The 21,023-nt window shown below is 44.4% G+C and overlaps 1 protein-coding gene across 3 annotated transcripts in view; it reads left to right on the forward strand.

Moving 5' to 3' along the window:
- CYFIP2 (cytoplasmic FMR1 interacting protein 2) overlaps positions 1–21,023 on the forward strand; it is a 134,934-nt gene that overhangs the window by 22,996 nt on the left and 90,915 nt on the right. For 2 of the 3 annotated variants that reach the window (XM_073621167.1, XM_073621168.1), the window contains exon 2: positions 4,167–4,244. The gene's annotated coding sequence lies outside the window, so the exon portion shown is untranslated. Of the gene's footprint in view, positions 1–4,166; positions 4,245–4,390; positions 4,497–21,023 lie in introns of those variants that run through there. The other variant, XM_073621169.1, reaches the window with a different exon arrangement.

The raw sequence follows: 21,023 nt of genomic DNA on the forward strand, positions 1-21,023 counted from the left end.
AAATGCCTTGTTGAGGTCAGAGGAGAATGGGCAGACTGGTTGGAGATGATAAAAATGCAACAATTCGTTCCATACATCGCTTAGACTCTCGTGTGTTGCTCCGTGACAGTGGGGGAGAATGAAACTCAGTCTTATGATGTAAAAAACAGCCTCTATAAGTTCCTTAATAAAAGTAGTTTATTGATAAACAATTTGAAACTTACATGGGAACTGCCATCCCAAACGACCGATAGTCCGCAGATCTCAGAATTCCATAAGGCCATGCCTGTCCTCGGATGGAAGGGTCCTAGGTGTGTCACTGTGGTTGCCAGCGGTGTCGTGGGTGTTGATGGTTGATAATCCAAACAGCAGAGAGGATGGATGATAGGGAGCCTCTGATCCGTACTAGGGATGGTGCAGTGACGGTGTGTACATAAGGGCGCAAGGGCGCAGGGGCGCCGCCCCCTCTCTCCAGCCACCCCCTCTAGCACCAATAGATAGAATCATGCATTCCACCCCCTATTCAGGCGCCCTGCCCCTTTTCGGTAGGGTTTTTTTTTTTTAGCATCTGATTAGAGCCATAGGCTCTAATAGGCATCAAATAAGGTGATCTGCGAGCGCCACTCAGCTGTGTTAGAAAAGCGAATGAATATTCGCTTTCCTAACACTAAACTGCCTCTCCGTTTCGGATCTGTTACCTGTCACCTGATTGGCTGAAACAACAGGCACTGTGATTGGATGCCTATCAGGCGTTCAATCATAACAGAGGACGGGAGAAGACATTAAGGAGCTGTCCCACCGCTCCTGAGACAGGGTAAGTACAGACGGTGGACGGGAGGCACACTGGCAGTATTTGATATGGCGCAGTGGCTGCGTTTGATAGGCCACACTGGGAGCATTTGATGGGGCACAGCGAGGCTGCTTTTGATGGGCACAATAAGGCTGCATTTTATGGGACATAGTGAGGCTGCATTTGATGGGCACAGTGAGGCTGCATCTGATGGGCACAGTGGCTGCATTTGATGGGCTCAATGGCTGCATTTGATGGGCACTGTAGGGCTGCATTTTATGGGGCATAGTGAGGCTGCATTTGATGGGCACAGTGAGGCTGCATTTGATGGGCACAGAAGGGCTGCATTTTATGGGGCATAGTGAGGCTGCATCTGATGGGCACAGTGGCTGCATTTGATGGGCACAGTGGCTGCATATGATGGGCACAGTGGCTGCATTCAATGCTGAAAAGTGGCTGCATTTAATGGGGCACAGTGGCTGCATAAGATGGGCACAGTGGTTGCATAAGATGGGCACAGTGGCTGCATATGATGGGCACAGTAGCTGTATTTGATGGAGCACAGTGGCAGCATTTGATGGCACAGTGGCAGTATTTGATGGCAGAGTGGGAGCATTTGATATGGAACAGTGGCTGCGTTTGATGGGCACAGTGGCTGCGTTTGATGGCACAGTGGCGGCAATTGATGGGCACAGTGGCTGCGTTTGATGGCACAGTGGCTGTGTTTGATGGTACAGTGGCAGCAGTTGATGGGCACAGTGCCTGCGTTTGATTGGCACAGTGGCTGCGTTTGATGGCACAGCGGCGGCAATTGATGGGTACAGTGACTACGTTTGATGGCACAGTGGTTGCGATTGATGGTAAAGTGAGGCTGCAATTGATGGGGTTTTTTTTCAGAACTTTTCAGTTTGTTTGCGCCCCCCCAAAAATTTTGAGCACCAGCCGCCACTGGAATGGCGTATGCCTAACCAGAGGCTCTATGAATCTTCTTGCAGTGGCACCGTACAGATGCAGCGTCTAGCGATGACGTCACTCGCATGCGCCAAAGGACACGGCTATAGCCAATGGAGGGAGTGGAGAGAAGGCACAGGGAGGCAGATCATGTGCATGGTCCCGTCACCGTGACAACATGTTTCGCGTCCAGCGCTTTGTCAAGTCACAGTAACTCAAATAACCACTCTTTACAACCAAAGGTATGCAGAAAACCTTCTCTGAATGCACAACTCATCGGACCTTGAAGCAGGAGGACTATAGCAGCAGAGGACCACAACGGGTACCACTCCTGTCAGCTAAGAACGAACAGGAAAATGAGGCTACAATTTGCACAGCTCACTAAAATTGGACAATAGAAGATTGGAAAAATGTTGCCTGGTCTGAGGAGTCTTGATTTCAGCTGCGACATTCAGATGGTAGGGTCGGGATTTGAAGTAAACAACATGAAAGCATAGAGCACCTTTGGGATGTGGTGGAATGGGAGATTTGTATCATGGATGTGCAGCCGACAAATCTGCAGCAACTGCGTGATGCTATCATGTCAATATGGACCAAAATCTCTGAGGAATGTTTCCAGAAGTCAGACCCCAGTCGGACCCCATTCTGTACAATGGAACTGGTCTAATCGCTGTGACTTGAGTCTCTCCAACTTAGAAAAAGGTTCCTGCACTACTTTTGGTCCCACTTTAATATGACTTGCATTGACTTCTGTTAAAGAAGTCGTATGCAAGTGGTGCCAAAGTCACGCTGGGGTCCGATGACACAGTCACGTGGAAGTCGCGGGCAGTGTGAACTCGGGCTTAACGAATTAGGCAAAGTTGTGCAGACTTCCAATTATGTGCAAGCAAATATCCTGTTTTTTATTTATTTTTTTATTTCCATGCACATGTTTGGGTATTTTTTGCAACATTCATTTTTACTTTGTTTCACCTCATTCACTAAATTAGGTGATAATTCCTTTTAAAATGAACATTTTCTTCTTTAGTGAATTAGGTCCATTGCAGCTGCACATCACTGTGAGTAAAAAAGCAGAGGCTGATTTACTAAAGGTATTGAGAATAAACTTAATGAATATTCATTTTAGTTATCCAATCATGTGAGTTTGATTAGATAATTTAAGTGAATATTTAATAAATGTATTGAATTGAATCAACTCCTTAGTAAATCACCCTGATTGTGGCTGCATTTCATTTACTGATCCATTTGATACATTTTATAGAAATAAGCTTGTTTATTATAAATTAATTCATCATGCTTTTTAATACTAGTTTTTTTTTTTTTTTTACTTTTGATCTTGTTTCCTCTATTTTGAGGTTCCAGCACCACTATTGTTATTATTAGACTTTTTCCACACTGCTCTGGTGCAGTTTTCCTGCAGCACAGGTGCAGCGCAGTGTACTCGCGTTTTTTGTGCAGGTTATTCGCACTCTGCCATAGACTTTAATTAGATCTGCCATTTTTGGTACATTTTCAGAAAACGCACCAAAAACGCCTGATCTAATAGCAGTCTATGGGAAAGTGCGGGTCACTTGCACAAAAACGGCGAGTACACTGCGCTGCACCTGTGCTGCAGGAAAACTGCATGGAGCAGTGTGGAAAAAGTCTAAAAATAACAATAGTGGTGCTGGCACCTCAAAATAGAGGAAACAAGATCAATAGTTAAAAAAAAACTAATATTAAAAAGCATGATGAAATCAATCATAAGGTCCTAGGTTCACATTGTAGCCATTCTCTTTTTTTCATTAGTTTGACTGCGACTACTTCAGGGGATGTCTTTTTAGGCTTCATCAGCTGCCCAAATTTGCTTTTATAACTGTAGATCTTCTGTATATAGCTGTCTTCCTTTTTTTCTGTCAGGTCCAGAATTACTGTTGTTAAGAGGACCCCACCGGTCCGCAGAAGACCGGTGGGGTCCTCTGCGGCCGCTTCATGGTGGAGCGTCCAGGAGTTTTTGGAGTTTACCCTTTGAATTGATCTCTTATTTTATTCAGTCAGAATGCTTACCCAGGAGTCACATAGGGGAAAGCAATGTTGTTCTATATTTTTCCTTCTTTTCCTAGGTTCCCTCCCCATCCCCGTTTATACCCTATGTTTTTATAGCCATGTATGTCGATGCATTTACCTCTGTTTTCTTACTTGCAAACCCTCATCAGTAGGACATTGTTGGCTATGTTGTACTCTCTGTGTTACAAATAAAGATTCTAAAAAGGTTTGGTAATATTTACATACATACATACATACATACATATATATATATATATATATATGTATATATATATATATATATATATATATATATATATATATATTCATTTACATTTACATATATATTTGGTAACATTTTTTTCTACGCTCACTGGTTCTTATTTTGTAACAGAAGGTTTTATTTTCCTTTTTCTTGCAGCTCGCAGAACACAATCGATGATCCTTCCCTTGTGAAGAAGATCACAAGAACTGTTTGGATTCACCTCTTTTTCTTTAGGTAAACCCACACAAAAATCCCATGGTATAAACTATTATCAGCTTGTATTATTAAATGGTATTGTTGTAATGGGTTGGGGGATGTATTTCAGGCTCTTTTAAAGAATCTCTTAACCGCGTCACCATGGCAACATGCAATAATGTCTTTCACAGAGAGGAATTATCCCTGCTTACTGATGATGGAAAGCCTAAAGTGCTTCATTTAGTTAATTTTTTATTGGACCAATTAAAAAGGGATTGGATACAATTAGAAGTATGTACTGTTTATATTACTTTGTAGGATTTGGTGTCTACAGTTCAACCACTTGTACAGTATATTGTCATGAATCATTGATATACGTATTATTGTATCATTGAACAAACCATTCAGGGTAAAGGGACAGGTTCTCTTGTTTGGACACGCTCTATACACATACTTTTAGGGCCAAGCGTTGAAATGTATTACAGTGCATGTCCTCATAGTCCTAATAATCTAGGCCAGGGATATGCAATTACCTCCAGCTGTTGCAGTTGTTGAGGCATAGCAAGACTCTGACAGCCACAAGCATGACACCCAGAGGCATGATAGGACTTGTAGTTTTGTAACAGCTGGACGTCCGCTAACTGCATATCCCTGGTCTAGGCACTGTTTTGCAGTATGATTTGGAAAATATGACCTGTCTTTTTTCCCATTGTATAGCATTGTGAGGTTTGTAGTAGTCTAGGCAATGAAAATGCATCATTTGTATGTTTTTTTTTTTTTTGTACTGCCTACTAGTAAATGCTCCATATATAAACACACTTAGGGCCGGTTCACACTAGTGCGATGCCAGACATTGCATGTGATTCACACCGCATTGATGTGCAGATCACGTGATGTCTGTGCGATTCAAATTCAGCCATGCAAACTGTATGGCTGAATTTGCATCGCGTTCGGACAAAAGGCTTGCAGGACCCTTTTTTTGGGTTCGCACCAGAATTGGATCGCATGGGTGTTCACACCCATGCGATCTGATTCTGCAAATAGCGCTGCGTTTTGCGAACTGATTGCAGACATCTCAAGTCTCCCGCGAGGTGCGGGAGACTCCCGCATTTCTGCGGTGGGTCCCGCACACCCGCAAGCGCCTCCCGATCTCCCGGGAATGATCGGTGTGGCGGGGAACAGCTATGAAGATAGACTCTGTCCCCGCAGACATCTCTGCAAACAGCTTCCGCCCCTAGCATCCCCATCAACACGAAACAATCTGTCCTTGTAATTAGGGCTCCAAATTGCATTGATTTTAATGGGAGAATTCTCAAACGCTAGAGAACAAACGTTCTTCTTGTGTTGAGTCTCCTTACAGCATAGGACAATATATATATATATATATATATATATATATATATATATACATATACACACTGTTTGTTTATTTGTTATGTTTTTTTACTTTATTTCAGAGCATATATATATATATATATATATATATATATATATATATATATATATAAAATCTGCTTTGAAGTAAAAAAATTAGCAAGTGTATATGCTGACATCTCACCAAAGCCCCCCCAAAAATCTAAAAAAAAAATTGTAAAAAAATTTAAAAAAATTAAAAAGTTTAACACCACTCTCCCCTGTCCTACCAACACCGTCCACTGCCCCAACCCCCTCCCCCCAAAAAGCATTGTGAAACAAAATTAAGAAACACATTAAATTGTAAAAAAAAAACAATTATTAAAAATAAAAAAAATACTGACACCGTCCACCACCACCCACCCCCTTCCCCAGAAGCACTGTGGAAAAATATTAAAAAGGTGATTTAAAAAATATTTTGCCGCGGGGGGTTGCGGGCGCGAAGTGCCACCTCCCTGAAATCAGTTTACCACCTCCCTGAAATCAGTTTACCACCTCCCTGAAATGAGTTTTTGCAGGTTGGGATGTCTGTGATTGTGGGGTGTCGTTAACTAAACATACACTCCGCAATCAGTTTGCATGAACAGGTTTGCAATTTAGATGCGGTGCGAATTTGCAGTGAATTCGCTGTCAATTTGCACTGCATCTTGTGTGAACCGAGCCTTAAAGTGATATTAAAGTCTTGTTTTTTGTTTTTTTTTATTTAAAAATAACCAACATGTTATACCTACCTGCTCTGTTTAGTGGTTTCGCACAGAGCAGCGCAGATCCTCGCCTTCTCTGGTCCCTCACCGCTGCTCCTGTTCCCTCCCTCCTGCCAAGTGCCCCCACAGCAGGCAGCTTGCTATGGCGGCACTCCAGCCGAGCTGCTGCTCTGTATGTCCATTCAGACATGGAGCCGCGGATCGGCCTGCCCCCTCTCTCTCCTCATTGGCTCACTGACTTTAACTGACAGCAAAAGGAGTCAATGGGGCCGCTGCTGTGTTTCAGCCAGTATAAGAAGGGAGGTGCCAATTGCTGGATCGAGTTGGGGCTCAGGTAAGTATTGGGGGGTTGCTGCAGGAGATTTTTTATCTTAAAGCGTTTATTAACCCCCCCAAAAAATGGATCCTGCTCCTTTAAAGCATGTTATATGACACAGTGCTTGTCCTGTGTCATTTGGTCCCCTGTAACACCTAAAAAAACTGGCTGATCCTGCCAGTTTCTCCCCTCCTCTCCGTAAACTGACCACAGTGTATCATGGCTGCTGAGACCAGACACTGGTCAGTTTATGTGCCTCTGTCATCAGCAGCCTGCTATCTGCTCTCCTCTCTGCTCCTGTGTACTCCTCCCCCTCCCCTCTCTGTCTGTGTGTGAGCTATCCCTCCCCCCTCCTGCTGCTCTCATAACACTAACCTGTATACACTATCAGCACTGCCTCCTATTGCAGTGTTCCCCTCTGTGAATGATTTATAAATATAAATGTTGTAAATACCTAATATAAGAGCTGAGATTGCGATCACATGACCAGCCAGCTTTCTCCTCGGCTCCTCCCTTCCAGACTGACATCAGCAGAGGAATCTCTGCCCCACCCACTGCATCTCTCTAAGGAGAAAAGGAGAAAGCTGGCCAGTCATGTGATCACAATCTCGACAGTGAAATTAGGTATTTGCAGCATTTATTTTTATAAATCACACACAGAGCTGGATACTGCAATAGGAGGCAGTGCTGATGGTGTATACAGGTTACAGTGGCTTAACAACCACTTTAATGCATAGAATGCATTAAAATAAAAAAAACTTCTGCCTTTAGAGCAAATTTAAAGCAGTATTAAACCCAAAGCAAATATTTATTATATTGCAGCTTGCCAATTCTTAGATGTGATGGCTGCATTAGTTTTCTTTTTTTGGTCTTTCTTTCTTTTTCACCTACTGATCCAGCCAGTAAGTCTGTTGTTTTTCAAAAGAACAAGCTGTACTGCAGACGTATCAGTTACAGAAATGAGACTAACCATTTACCACTGGCTGAGGTGCTTACAATGATCAGCTTTTATTTAGTTATGTAAAACCTTTATCCCTAAAGGAAAAAAAAAAGCTGTATGCCATAACTGATTATAAAGCAGCTAGAGTTCGGCTTGAATTTTTTAATGTATTTAAATCTGCTAACACTCCCCTCCCCCCAAATTAACAATGCTGCCATCAAAAGTTGCCTCCTGTGCTCCTTCATCCAGAGTGGGGCGCTCTAATACAGGAGGTGTGTTACTGGCCAGATCACCAGGTGAAAACAGAAGGAAAAAATGCCAAAAAAAAAACTAATGCAGCCACCACATCCAATGATTGGTAAGCTCCAATATCCTACATTTTTGGTGTTGGGTTTAATGCCGCTTTAAAGTAAAACTAAGCCCTCCAATCCTTTACAGCCAAGGAAGCTGCCATCTTATCCTCTGTTTGATCTGCAGCTGTCATGGTGTTGCACGTGTGATGAGGTATGACACCAGCTATTTGATGGCTTGACAGTTCATTGCGAGCACAAGCAACTGTGACAGTTATAATCATGCCTTGACCATAACTGTCTTGGGAATTAGTAAAATCAACAGATTTAGTTCCAGAACAACGGGCTTTAATGTATGTGTGGAATCACGTGATAATTGAAAATTGCTAATTAAATACAGCTGCAAAGGTGTGAGCGGGCCCTTCTACCTAAAGTGACACTAAACAATATCCATATTCCCCAAATATAATCCATATACATCCACTACTTAAAGCGGGGTTCCACCCAAATTTTGAACAATATCTGTATGTATTCTCTTCCTTGCCTAGATGCTGACATGCCATTTAAAAAAATTTAAATCGGCGTAATTACCTTTTATTTTTCTATTCTTCTTTGCACTTCCTGGTTCTCCTCCCGTGGGAGGAGGCGTGTTTCTAGCCTCTCCCAGACTCCTGGGAGCTAGTCTCAGGCTTCCCAGGATGCCACTGAGCATGTGCGGGAACGAGCGGTGAATGCTGGGAGCACAGCATTCACCACATCCAGGAAATAAATGCTTGTGGGCTTCAAATGCCCACAATGAAGATGGAAACCGCCTGCAGTGAATAATATAAGTTATTCTTTCCGCCGAAATCTGACACAGGCGGACATATTACACACAATATGTCAGTATGTAATGCTGAGAAGAAAAGTTTGTGAATAAACTAAAAAAAAAAAAAAAAAACGATAGATAGGTGGACCCCCGCTTTAATGGCTCTGTTATCTGTTTTTCATGAAATTATTTTTTACTGTGTTTTTCTGCCTCCTTAAACTCCTAAACCTCCCCTTTACTCCCTCAAATTCACTTGTTTGGAACGAGGAGTGCACGTTAATTGCATTCATGTCCACTGCTCTATGCACACTACAAATCCCAGAGTCCATAGTTCCTAGTTCATTTTAGGAGTGAGCAAGAGGAGGTGACTACATTCCTACATACAGTGGGGAATATGGAGAGTGGATGTAGCCACCCTCTAACAGGAAGTCAGATCACAGCAGCAAAAAAAAAAAAAAGAGTTTGAGAGTTTGGAGATTTGGAGGAGGCTGAGAGCAACAGAAGGGCCTTGTTGAATAAAGAATACATAGTTAACCACTTCCCGCCCGGCCCATAGCGATATGATGCCCAGGAAGTGGTTCAGTTATCCTGACTGGGTGTCCAGCAGGACAAGCCGGGGACGCGCGCCCGCGCGCGCGCGGGGGGGGGGGGGGGGGGGGGGGGCGTGCAGCGCGGTGATCGGTGGTGTGGCATCACTCTGGCACACCGCATTTCCAATCGTGGTAAAGAGCCTCTGAGGGAGGCTCTTTACCACGTGATCAGCTGTGACCTACCACAGCTGATCACAGAGTGAACCAGGAAGTGCCGGTAATCAGCTGTCGTCGGTTCACGCTGACAGGGAGAGCTGATCGTCGGCTCTCCTGTCAGTGGGGGGTAGTGTGTACTGATAGTCAGCACATTGATTATCAGCACAGCCCCCATCAGAGGTGCCCACAACAATGCCAATAAGTGCCCATGAGCTGCGAGTCAGTGCCCACCCAAATTGCCAATCAGTGCCCAGCAAAGTGCAAATCAGTGTCCATCAGTAACGGCTGTCAGTGCCCTTCACAGATGCCCATCAGTAATGGCTGTCAGTACCTCCTTATCAGTGCTGTCTATCAGTGCCATCTATTAGTGCTCATCAGTGCCACCTATCAGTGCCCATCAGTGCCGCCTATCAGTGCCCATCAGTACCGCTTATCAGTGCCCATCAGTACCGCTTATCAGTGCCACCTATCAGTGCCCATCAGTGCCGCCTATCAGTGCCCATCAGTGCTGCATATCAGTGTAGCCTATCAGTGCCCATCAGTGCTGCATATCAGTGCAGCCTATCATTGCCCATCAATTCTACTTATTAGTGCCTCCTCATCGTTGCCACCTTATCAGTGCCACCTCATCAGTGCCCATTAGTGCAGCCTCATCAGTGCCCATCTGTAAAGGAGACAACAAAATTTTATAACAGAAACGAAGAAAAACTTTTTTTTTTTTCAAAAATGTTTTTGTTTGTTTCACAAAAAATAAAAAAACGCAGAGGTGATCAAATACCACCAAAAGAAAGCTCTATTTGTGGGAAGAAAATTATAAAAATTTAGTTTGGGTACAGTGTTACATGGCCGCGCAATTGTCATTCAAAGTGCGACAGCGCTGAAAACTGAAAATTGTCCTGGGCAGGAAGGGGGGAAAGTGCCCGGTATTGAAGTGGTTAAATACAGTTTAGTGTCACTTTAACCTTGCCTGCAATTCTATGCCACTCTGCTTGCCTGTTGCAGCCCTGCACCTCGTGCCAAAGTGCCCCCTATTTGTTGAAACCAAATACCTTTGTACCAACATCAGTGAAAAATGAAATAATTTTTTAATAATCACATTTTATTTCATCCAAAGTTAATGGATTTGCTTGCGTAATGAAACCTATGTTGTTGGTATGGAAGATTTTATTGAGGAAAAGTTACGGTAGAATTGCTTTTCTTTGTGTTAAGGTAAATATAAAAGACACAAACTAATGCAGTACTGTATTTTTTAAAAATATAATTGATTGTTTTTTAATGCAAGCGGTATAACTACCTGGAGTTGATTTGAAATCAGCGTCTTGCAGTACCTGTATAGCAGAGCTCAGACTAGGAGAAGGAGAAGCAGCACAAGCAGCCAATCAGTAGTGCGGCAGTGAAAAAATGGCATGCTGATAAGACTCCTCCTATCAGCATGCCATTTTTTCCAATTTTCAGAGCAGAGTGACAGCGAGATGAGCTCATAAATGTGCTGCTTCTCCTTTCACCGTCCAGTTACAGGCTGTAAGTGTAACGTACCTGCAGCAGAAAAAAAAAATCAGTTCTCCTGTCATGCCAGACAGGGCTGTACTCAGGGGCGTAACTACCACCATAGCGACCCATGCGCTATGTGGCCCAGTGAGAATAAGAGTACCGCCGGCACAGTCTCCCAGCCAGGGGAAGAGAGAGGAAAGGAAGAGGCGAGCTGTCCGTATCAGCAGAGAGCTGAATTGCCCGATGTAAGAGCTTTCATTAGAACTTCCAGTGTTCCCGGGGCTCACGTCACATAGCTCCACCTTTTGGCCCGGTGCCTTTGATAGACAGAACGCCGATCCAATGTGGGACGTGTGACGTCATCAAAGGCGTCGGGCCAAGAGGTGGGGCTATGTGACGATGAGCCCCGGGAAGACAGGAAATTCAAATGAAAGCTCTTACAGCGAGCAATCCCGCTCTCTGCTGATCCGGGTGGCTTGCCTCTTCCTCTGCATAGGTGGGGCTGTATGGGGCACAGGCAGACCAGGCTGTATTGGGCATGGGTCACGCTGCATGGGGCACGGGTCACGCTGTATTGGGCACAGGTCACGCTGTATGGGGCACAGGTCACGCTCTATTGGGCACAGGTCACGCTGCATTGGGCACAGGTTACGCTGTATATGGCACAGGTCACGCTGCATTGACACTAGGACAGCTGTGGGGGGGGGGGGGCTGTTTGCAGGGGGGCCCCATACAACATTTTGCTATGGGGCCCTGCTATTTCTAGTTATGCCCCTGGCTGTACTGTGTGGCAGAGCTCTATAAACCTCAGGAGTGGATGGACAGAAATACACAACTTTGGCAGGTAAAAAATGTCCCATGTATGTATTTCATCTGTTTGTCCAGACTTCAGTTTTAAGTGACGAGGGCTGTAAGGTCTGTCTGCTGCTGTTGTGCCATTAAAGTCCTGGCAAAGTACATTGCAATGCATAGATTGACTCTGGGCCTTGTGGCAGTTTTTACAAGAGCTTTTCCATTGTTGTCTGCAGGGATACAGAAATGACTGATTATTTTAACTTCTTTCACTTTGTAAGCACATGAATGGCATTTATCTGTATTGGACTCTCCACTGTGAGTAATCGGATTACGTGTGCATCATGAAGTTTCCCATTGCTGATATCCATGTATAAGATAACGGGGGTTCAAAAAAAAGGGTCTGGATGGAAACAAGAAGGGAATGCTTACTAGACAACTTATTATAAATTGCCTGTTTATTGTGTGCTTTTCTGCCTGTAAGTTTGTTCTTTTTCTAGCTGAGAGTAGATGGAGAGGACCAGCTGCACATTGCAATCCTTTCATATCACATAATTCCTTAACAGATGTATATTTGGAACTTGGCCACCAGCATGAGTAAATGAAGTCCAGAATTCCCCTGAAAGTAACCCAGTCACCTCAGAAAATTGTTTAAAAACCTATATATATATATATTTTTTACAGTATTCTGTGTTTTGGTGGAATAAAGTATATATAGTATTTTGCCCCATCTTCCTAGGTGCCTTGTAAAGATAGGGCGCCCCCTACCATCGGCCCATGGTTGTCCAACACTGTTAGCTACTTTGCTAACAAGCACCTGTCTCCAGCTCCAGCGCTTGCTAGATCAGGGTATCTCAACCAGAGTTCTGCGGAACCCTAGGGTTTCTCCAGAAGTTGCTAGGGGTTCCTTGAACAATAATCAATTTCTACCGATTAGATGAGTAACCACTGACACTGTAAGAGGGCGATTCTTCCTAATGACCACAAATGTAAGGGGCATTCTTCACACTGACCATGATACTAATGTATTGTGAGCTGTAAATTTAAAAATTATAAGCAGGGGTTCCCTGAAGGCAAAACATTACTTCAAGGGCTCCTCCATGTTGAAAAGGTTGAGAACGGCAGTGGTAGAGGCAAGCACCAGCAAAGGAAATGCAGAGGGGAGTAAGGCTGACATGCCTCTGCATTCCTTTTGCCCCTAATGTCACCTATGGACCCCAGTGAAGCTGATCTGGAACAGATAGTGCTTGATCAGTTTTTTCCCTGGCCAGTGCTGCCAAGGAATAAAAGCTATGAACCTGGAAGTGATAACTTTTTTTGTCACTTCCAGGTTCTTTCACAGGAGGGTATATAGCTTGTGTTGGAGACCGTGCTGGACTGACTAGATTAGTCACCGGTTCTGGGTGGGTATTCATGCCGGCAAAAAGGAGGGAATCCCTTCTCGGTGTATGAGTATGGTATGTAAACTCGTATGCTGCAGGCATGCTTCAGTTCAAAATAGAGTCCGGGTAATTTTAAAAGGTCACCCAATCTATATTTTATCACCAGTGCCAGGACAAGATCTAGTGCCCAGGGCAAAGATTCCAAATTCCGCCCCCATCACAAGATGTATAAGCATTATGTGTCAGCAAATCCCCCCCCCCAAAAAAAAAATATTACTGCACTAATCTGCATGCTTACCCCTAAACATAAATCCCCTTTGCAGGCCAAATTTTTCCCTAAACAAAAATTCCCCCTCCTCCCAGTACAAATCCCCACTGCTAAAATCTCCCCTCCTGGCACAAATCTTTGCCCCCCCCCCATTCCTCCTCCCAGCTCAAATCCTTTCTCCCCAAACCCCTCCCCCCCAATCATACCTATTAGATCAAATTCACAACCCCAAAAAATTCTCCTCCTAGCACAAATCTTCTCCCCTCTCCCAAATCACCCCTTCTAGCACATCCTTCCTTCTAGCTCCAAAATGCTTTCCCACATCCCACAGCACAAAACCTCTCAAATCACCCCTACTAGCACATGCCCCCCAAATTTCCCGTCCTATAACAAATCTTGCTCCCTGCTGCCCCCAAAATTTCCCCTCCCAGCACAAATTCCCTCCCCCTAATCCCCCCTAGCAAAAATCCCCCCTACTAGCACAAATTATTTTCTTCCTTCCCCCCTGTGAGCACAAATCTTACCTCTATCACCCCCCCCCCCAAAAAAAATTATTCTCTTTGAACAAATCTTAATCCTGTCACCCCCCCCAAAATGTCCCTCTTCCAGCACAAATTCCCCCAGCTAGCACTAATCTTCTTCTCCTTCCCTCCTACTAGCACACTCTCATCCCCAACAAAAATGTTTTCTACTCCCCAAGGTCCCCAGCACAATCATCTCCTCATTTCAACACACAGACCTCAGATGCAGGTCTGACTTCCAGCTCCTCCTCATCTTGAAGGCTGCCTTCCAGCTCCTTCTCATCTTGCAGGCTGCCTTCCAACTCCTCCTCATCTTGCAGGCTGCCTTCCAACTCTTCCTCATCTTGAAGGCTGCCTTTCCGGCACCTCCTCATCTTGCAGGCTGCCTTCCGACTCTTCCTCATCTTGAAGGTTGCCTTTCCGGCTCCTCCTCATCTTGCAGGCTGTCTTCCAGCTCTTCCTTATCTTGCAGGCTGCCTTCCAGCTCCTCCTCATCTTGCAGGCTGCCTTCCGGCTCTTCCTCATCTTGCAGGCTGCCTTCCGGCTCCTCCTCATCTTGCAGGCTGTCTTCCAGCTCTTCCTCATCTTGCAGGCTGCCTTCCAGCTCCTCCTCATCTTGCAGGCTGCCTTCCGGCTCTTCCTCATTTTGCAGGCTGCCTTCCAGCTCCTCCTCATCTTGCAGGCTGCCTTCCGACTCCTCCTCATCTTGCAGGCTGCCTTCCGACTCCTCCTCATCTTGCAGGCTGCCTTTCCGGCTCCTCCTCATCTTGCAGGCTGCCTTCCAACTCCTCCTCATCTTGCAGGCTGCCTTCCAACTCCTCCTCATCTTGCAGGCTGCCTTCCAGCTCCTCCTCATCTTGCAAGCTGCCTTCCGACTCCTCCTCATCTTGCAGGCTGCCTTTCCGGCTCCTCCTCATCTTGCAGGCTGCCTCCTGGGCTGTTCCTCATCTTCACAGGTCACAATTGAGGAGGAGCTTAGGAGAAAGCATTGCAATACTTTTTACAGGCATGGGATTGCGGAACCGGGGACCTGCACTAGCGATTGGCTGTTGATTTTATAGGGTTTGTTTATCCGGCCCCTATACAGTCCCGATCTGACCCTTTCGATTGGGAGTACTGCAGTGGCACGAGTGTGGAGCTTGAGGGGAGAATGAGCACATCTGACTCCTGGCTCTCTCCTCCCCTAAAGATTTGACCTATAACTTTTTGCGTTAAGCTGACAGTAGTAGTGAAGTTGCTGTCAGTACTCCTATTAGCTTGTAGCATCACAAACTCTCATTGCCCCCCACATCACATAACGCCAGTGCCCAGGGCAGCCGCCCCTCCTGCCTCTCCCCCTCCCGGCCCTGCTTGGTACTACAAACAGTAAAGATGGAAACAACACAGAACTAAATTCTCTAAGGTCGCTTGCACACGATACTCCTGTTTGAGCATCTACTTTTTCAGACTTTTTTTTGCATGTATTTGTGCATCTGCGACCACGCAATTTTTTGTGGCACGGCGCTTGTTTACACACCTGTGTGCAAAGGCACATTACAATTAATGGCCTTTATTTTAGCTCAGTAAAAAACCTCCAGTGTGCAAGAGGCCTTATGCCCCATAAACACAATAGGATTTTCCGACGGAAAATGTTCTATGGGAGCTTGTTGTTGTAAATTCCGACCGTGTGTAGGCTCCATCGGACATTTTCCATCGGAATTTCTGTCACACATAATTTGAGATCTGGTTCTCAAATTTTCTGACAACAAAACCCGTTGTCGGAAATTCCGATCATGTGTACACAATTCCAACGCACAAAATTCCACGCATGCTCGGAATCAAGCAGAAGGAGCCGCACTGGCTATTGAACTTCCCTTTTCTCGGCTCGTTGTACGTGTTGTACGTCACCGCTTTCTTGACGTTCGGAATTTCTGACAACATTTGTGTGACCGTGTGTATGCAAGACAAGTTTGAGCCAACATCCGTCGGAAAAAAAACATGGATTTTGTTGTCGGAAAATCCTATCGTGTGTATGGGGCATAAGGGATTTGGATCTTCAGCTTTCCCAGGATATCCTGCAAGAAGGCCAGGTAACATCACTCTCATTTAGGTGACAGGGCTGAAATATTAGGTGTAAAGTGAGCAAATATTTTTTATTGTTTTATTCAATTTTTTTCCCAATTTTGCTGTTAGGTTGAAACTAACTGTTCATTTTGGGCGATGATTGTGGGGCTGCTTTAAAGTACTTTTTCATGTGATTTTCATATTTTTACTTGCTTGTTCTTCCATATTATTGTTATTATTTTAAATGTAGAGGTTTATAGACTATTCAATGGAGGGAGGGGAGACTAGCATCTCACATCCTCCCTGCTAAGGCATCATGCACACTGCTGTTCCTAAACTCGCGTTTAGGAGTCTTTGGCTTTTTTTTTGCCAAAGCACCTGAACTCAAGCCCATAAAAAGCCTATGGGGTTGATTTACTAAAGGCAAATCCACTTTGCACTACAAGTGCACTGCAAGTGCAGTCGCTGTAGATCTGAGGGGAAGATCTGAAATGAGGGGAAGCTCTGCTGATTTGATCATCCAATTATGTAGAAGCAAAAATGCTGTTTTTTTTTTTTTTTCCTTGCATGTCCCCCTCGGATCTACAGCCACTTCACTTCCAAAGTGGATTTGCCTTTAGTAAATACCCCCCTATGCGTCCATGCATGCATAGGCTTTTACCAGAATTTGAAGGCAGTGAAATGCTTCTCTCCTGAATGCAGAAGAATCACCTTCATGAGAGGAGTGTTTTGACAGAATAACACCAAATGTATCAAAAACGTGTGTAAACCCTAGGCGGTTTAGGGCTAGGGCGTTTCTTTATTTCAGTGTGCAGAATAAATTCCACACGTTTACCAGCATCGAGCAATTTTTTTTTTGCTGCCAAAAACAAATGTCAGGAGCAGTTGTTTTTAACGTCTAGTGTGCGTGTACCCTTAAAATGTATCTAAACCCAAGAATAAAAATGTAATGCATTGCTGCTTACCAGTCCTTAGATGTGACTGCATTTGGTTTCTTTATTTCCAGGCTAGGTGCACTTCCTGGAAGCATAGATAAATACGTGTTGTTCCTGCCAGAAATCAGGACCAAGCTGTTTAACAAAAGTGGCAGTTAGATGGTTGAGACAAACCATTTATCACTGACAGTGGTGCTTACAATGGTCAGCTTTTATTCGTTTATGTAAAGCCTGTATACCAAAAAAAAACAAACAGTTGCTGTAAGACCCCTTTCACACTGGGGCGGTTTGCAGGCGTTATTGCGCTAAAAATAGTGCCTGCAAACCGCCCCTAAACAGCCTCCGCTGTTTGTTCAGTGTGAAAGCCCGAGGGCTTTCACACTGAAGCGGTGCACTGGCAGGAGAAGAAAAAATCTCCTGTCAGCCGCATCTTTGGAGCGGTGAAGGAGCGGTGTATTCACGCTATACGAGGGGTTTTAACCCTTTTCCGGCCGCCAGCGGGGGGTTAAAACTGCACCGCTAGCGGCCGAATACCGCTGTAAAACAGTGCCAAAAATAGCGCTGTTTTACCGCCGACGCCCCCTACCGCCCCAGTGTGAAAGCGGCCTAACTGTTTATAAAGTGTTAGTTGAAGTTCAACTTTATTAGTCAAGTCCATGTAAATCAGTCTAATGCTATCTTATACGCAGACTGGCATTGCTGCTGTCCAAAGGTGTCTTTGTTGCTACTCCGTCCAGAGTGGAGACACCTTAAAGGAGCAGTACAGCCAATGCTCTCATGCCTAGTGCAGTCAGTTTTTGAAGCAGTAGTAAATCACAAAAAAAAAAAAAATCTCCCCCCTGCAAGTTAAGAGCACAATGTGCTAGTATGGATTGCATACTAGCACATTATAAAAGACTTACCTCAAATTGAAGCCCTCCAGCGTAGCGCTGTCACCGCTGACAGGGCCTCCATTTTCACCCAGGCTTCCTTCTGCATTCATGGGCTCCCGCCGTTTGAATGGCCACGCCATGATGATGTCACTCCCCCACATGTGTGCTGGAGTAACAGCTCAGGCATATCTCTTTTAATGGATGGCATGCAGCCTATTGGGATCACAGTGCATATGCAACGGTGATGTCACATACGGATACTAAAGTAAATATTTCCTAAACGGTGCACGTTTAGGAGATATTTACTGCAACTACAAGTACTACCGATTTAATAGGAAAGCAGAGGGACTGGCAGGAACGTAAGGGATTTCACACAAAGGAAGCAATACAAAGCGAAAAGGATACTTTCTCATACAAGAACATGGCACAGCAGGCACATATCAGGAATATGAAATGTTGTGTTTACATTAACCTGCAATATAGTACATTTTTGCATTTGGGTTTAATACCATTTTAAACTTCATTATCTGCACTACCTTGTTCTCTTTTGGAAACTACAGAACACCTCCCTCAATGTTATAAAAATGAGGTGTTTATAGTCCATATCAGGAGGACACTCTAGCATGACAATGCTGCTCCTCAATAGATATATTATCTTGAGTGTGTGTTGTCACCCTAAGACAGAAAGTATGTTACTGGCAGCATCACCAGTGGAAAATAAAGGACAGGTAGGCTGGTCCAAATCATTTGGTGAAGGGGGGGATTATGGTGGGGGGTTGTATTTCAGGGGTTGGGCTTGGCCCCTTATTTCCAGTGAAGGGAACTCTTTAGGCATCAGCATACCAAAACATTTTGGACAATTTCATTTTTGCAACTTTGTGGGAACAGTTTGGGGATGGCCCCTATCCTTTTCCAACATGACCAGTGCACAAAGCAAGGTCCATAAAGACATGGATGAGCTAGTTTGGGGTGGAGGAACTTGACTGGCCTGCAGAGAATCCTGACCTCAACCCGATAAAACACCTTTGGGATGAATTAGAGCGGAGTCGGGCCAGGCCTTCTCGTCCAAGATCAGTGCCTGACCTCACAAATGCGCTTCTGGAAGAATGGTCAAACATTCCCATAGACACACTCCTAAACCTTGTGGACAGCCTTCCCAGAAGAAATATATTATGCAACTGAGTTGAAGAGAAATATGATGTACCTTCGTCCTATCAATTCTACAAACACAGCTAAGAAATTGAGGCAACTTTGGACTTTCGTGGTATGGCATAGACTTAGAATGTTCAAACAGGGTTTTATAAAATTACAAATTTATTGAAAACATCCATTAAAAGATACCCAAAAGGGCAGACACTCATATAGCATACAGAAGGTACAGAGTATCCCATTCTAGGGAAAAACCTTAAACAGATTCCTCTGGTGTGAACTGGAAAGAAATAGATGTATCGACACACAATGGGGAATTGCATATTCGTCTTTTTCCAGTTACATACTCTACGTGTTTCGTGGAAACCCGCGTCTTCAGGAGTACAATTCAGAGAAAGATTTGTTCTAAAAGAAAAGCATACACATAAGAAATTTTCATATAACAAGACTTGATCATATGGTAGAACTGCAGGATGTGGAGCGGACCACCAGGTAACTGCCACAATGGCGAGACACCCCACTACAGTCAAACTCACTACACATGGTAAATATGTACATTAATCCCCATCTTCCATGGTCATCAGGAGGAAAATCCCATGGGCAAAAGTCCTCACCAGCAGGACTGTCACCAACAAACCAGACACCTCAAGGGCGCAATAGCAGTCTCCCGGGCGAGTGCGGGAGGTAGGTGAGGGTAACATGGAAAAAACAGCTGTTGAATAGAGAATACAAAAGGGGTGTAAGGCAAAGACACCCTCATGGATGTTACAAATCATGTTACAAATCAGGGTCTATAACAGGGGTTGGAGGATCCTCCCAATCTCCCTGAACCCTACTTATACAATAAGTTTATTGTAAGCTAATTAATTAATAAGTTAATGAATTTTCTTTTATTATTATTATTATACAGGATTTATATAGCGCCAACAATTTGGGCTTTACAACTTGAGGGTAGGCAGTACAAATACAATACACTTTAATACAGTAGGAATCAGAGGGCCCTGCTTCTTAGAGCTTACAATCTAAGAGGGAAGGTCAAGAGATACAAGAGGTAATAACTCTGGGTGATGTGCTGATTGAGAAGATAAATGTACAGTTGTTAGGTAGGGGCCAGATAGGCTTCTCTGAAGAGATGAGTTTTCAGGGAACGTCTGAAAGTGGATAAAGTAGGAGAAAATCGGACAGATTGGGGTAGAGCATTCCAGAGGATGGGAGAGGCTCTGGAGAAGTCCTGAAGGTGAGCATGGGATGAGGTGACAAGGGAGTTTGAGAGCAGGAGGTCTTGGGAGGAGTGAAGGGAACGGAGCGAATAGGTTGCTATTTTGAGACTAGGTTAGTGATGTAGCTGGTGGCCAGGTTGTGGATGGCTTTGTAAGTTATAGTTAGTATCTTGAATTTAATTCGGTGGCTGAGTGGCAGCCAATGGAGCGATTGGCAGAGGGGTATAGCAGACGCTGAGCAGTTTGTGAGGTGGATAAGCCTGGCAGCAGTGTTCATGATGAACATAAGTGGGGATAGCCTATTTAGAGATAAGCCAATGAGGAGGGAGTTGCAGTAGTCGAGGCAGGAGATGACCAGGGAGTGGATTAGAAGCTTTGTGGTGACATTGGTTAGGAAGGGGCATATCTTGGAGATGTTGCGGAGGTTGAGGTGGCAAATTTTGGATAGTGATAGAATGTGGGGCCGAAAGGTTAGTTCAGAGTCCGGGATTACACCTAGGACCTTGGCATGGCGGGACAAGTTGATAGTTGAGCCGTTGATATTGACAGAGAAATCAGGGGAAGTGGCAACTGAGGGAGGAAATATCATGAGCTCGGTTTTGGATAGGTCAAGTTTGAGGAAGTGATCTTGCTCTGAATTATACTCCTGAAGAAGCGGGTTTCCGCAAAATATGTAGAGTATGTAACTGGAAAAAGACGAATATCCAATTCCCCATCGTGGGTCGATACATCTATTTCTTTCCACTTCACACCAGAGGAATCTAACTGTTTAAGTTTTTTCCCTATCATTGGATACTCTGTAACTTCTTTATGCTATATGTCTGCCCTTTTGGGTGTCTTTTAATGGATGTTTTCAATAAATTTATAATTTTATAAAAAGGTGTTTGAGCATTGTAAGTCTATACCGTACCACGAAAAGTCCAAAGTT

Source organism: Aquarana catesbeiana, linkage group LG03 (assembly GCF_042186555.1).
Source record: "Aquarana catesbeiana isolate 2022-GZ linkage group LG03, ASM4218655v1, whole genome shotgun sequence".
Taxonomy (NCBI): Eukaryota; Metazoa; Chordata; class Amphibia; order Anura; family Ranidae; genus Aquarana; species Aquarana catesbeiana.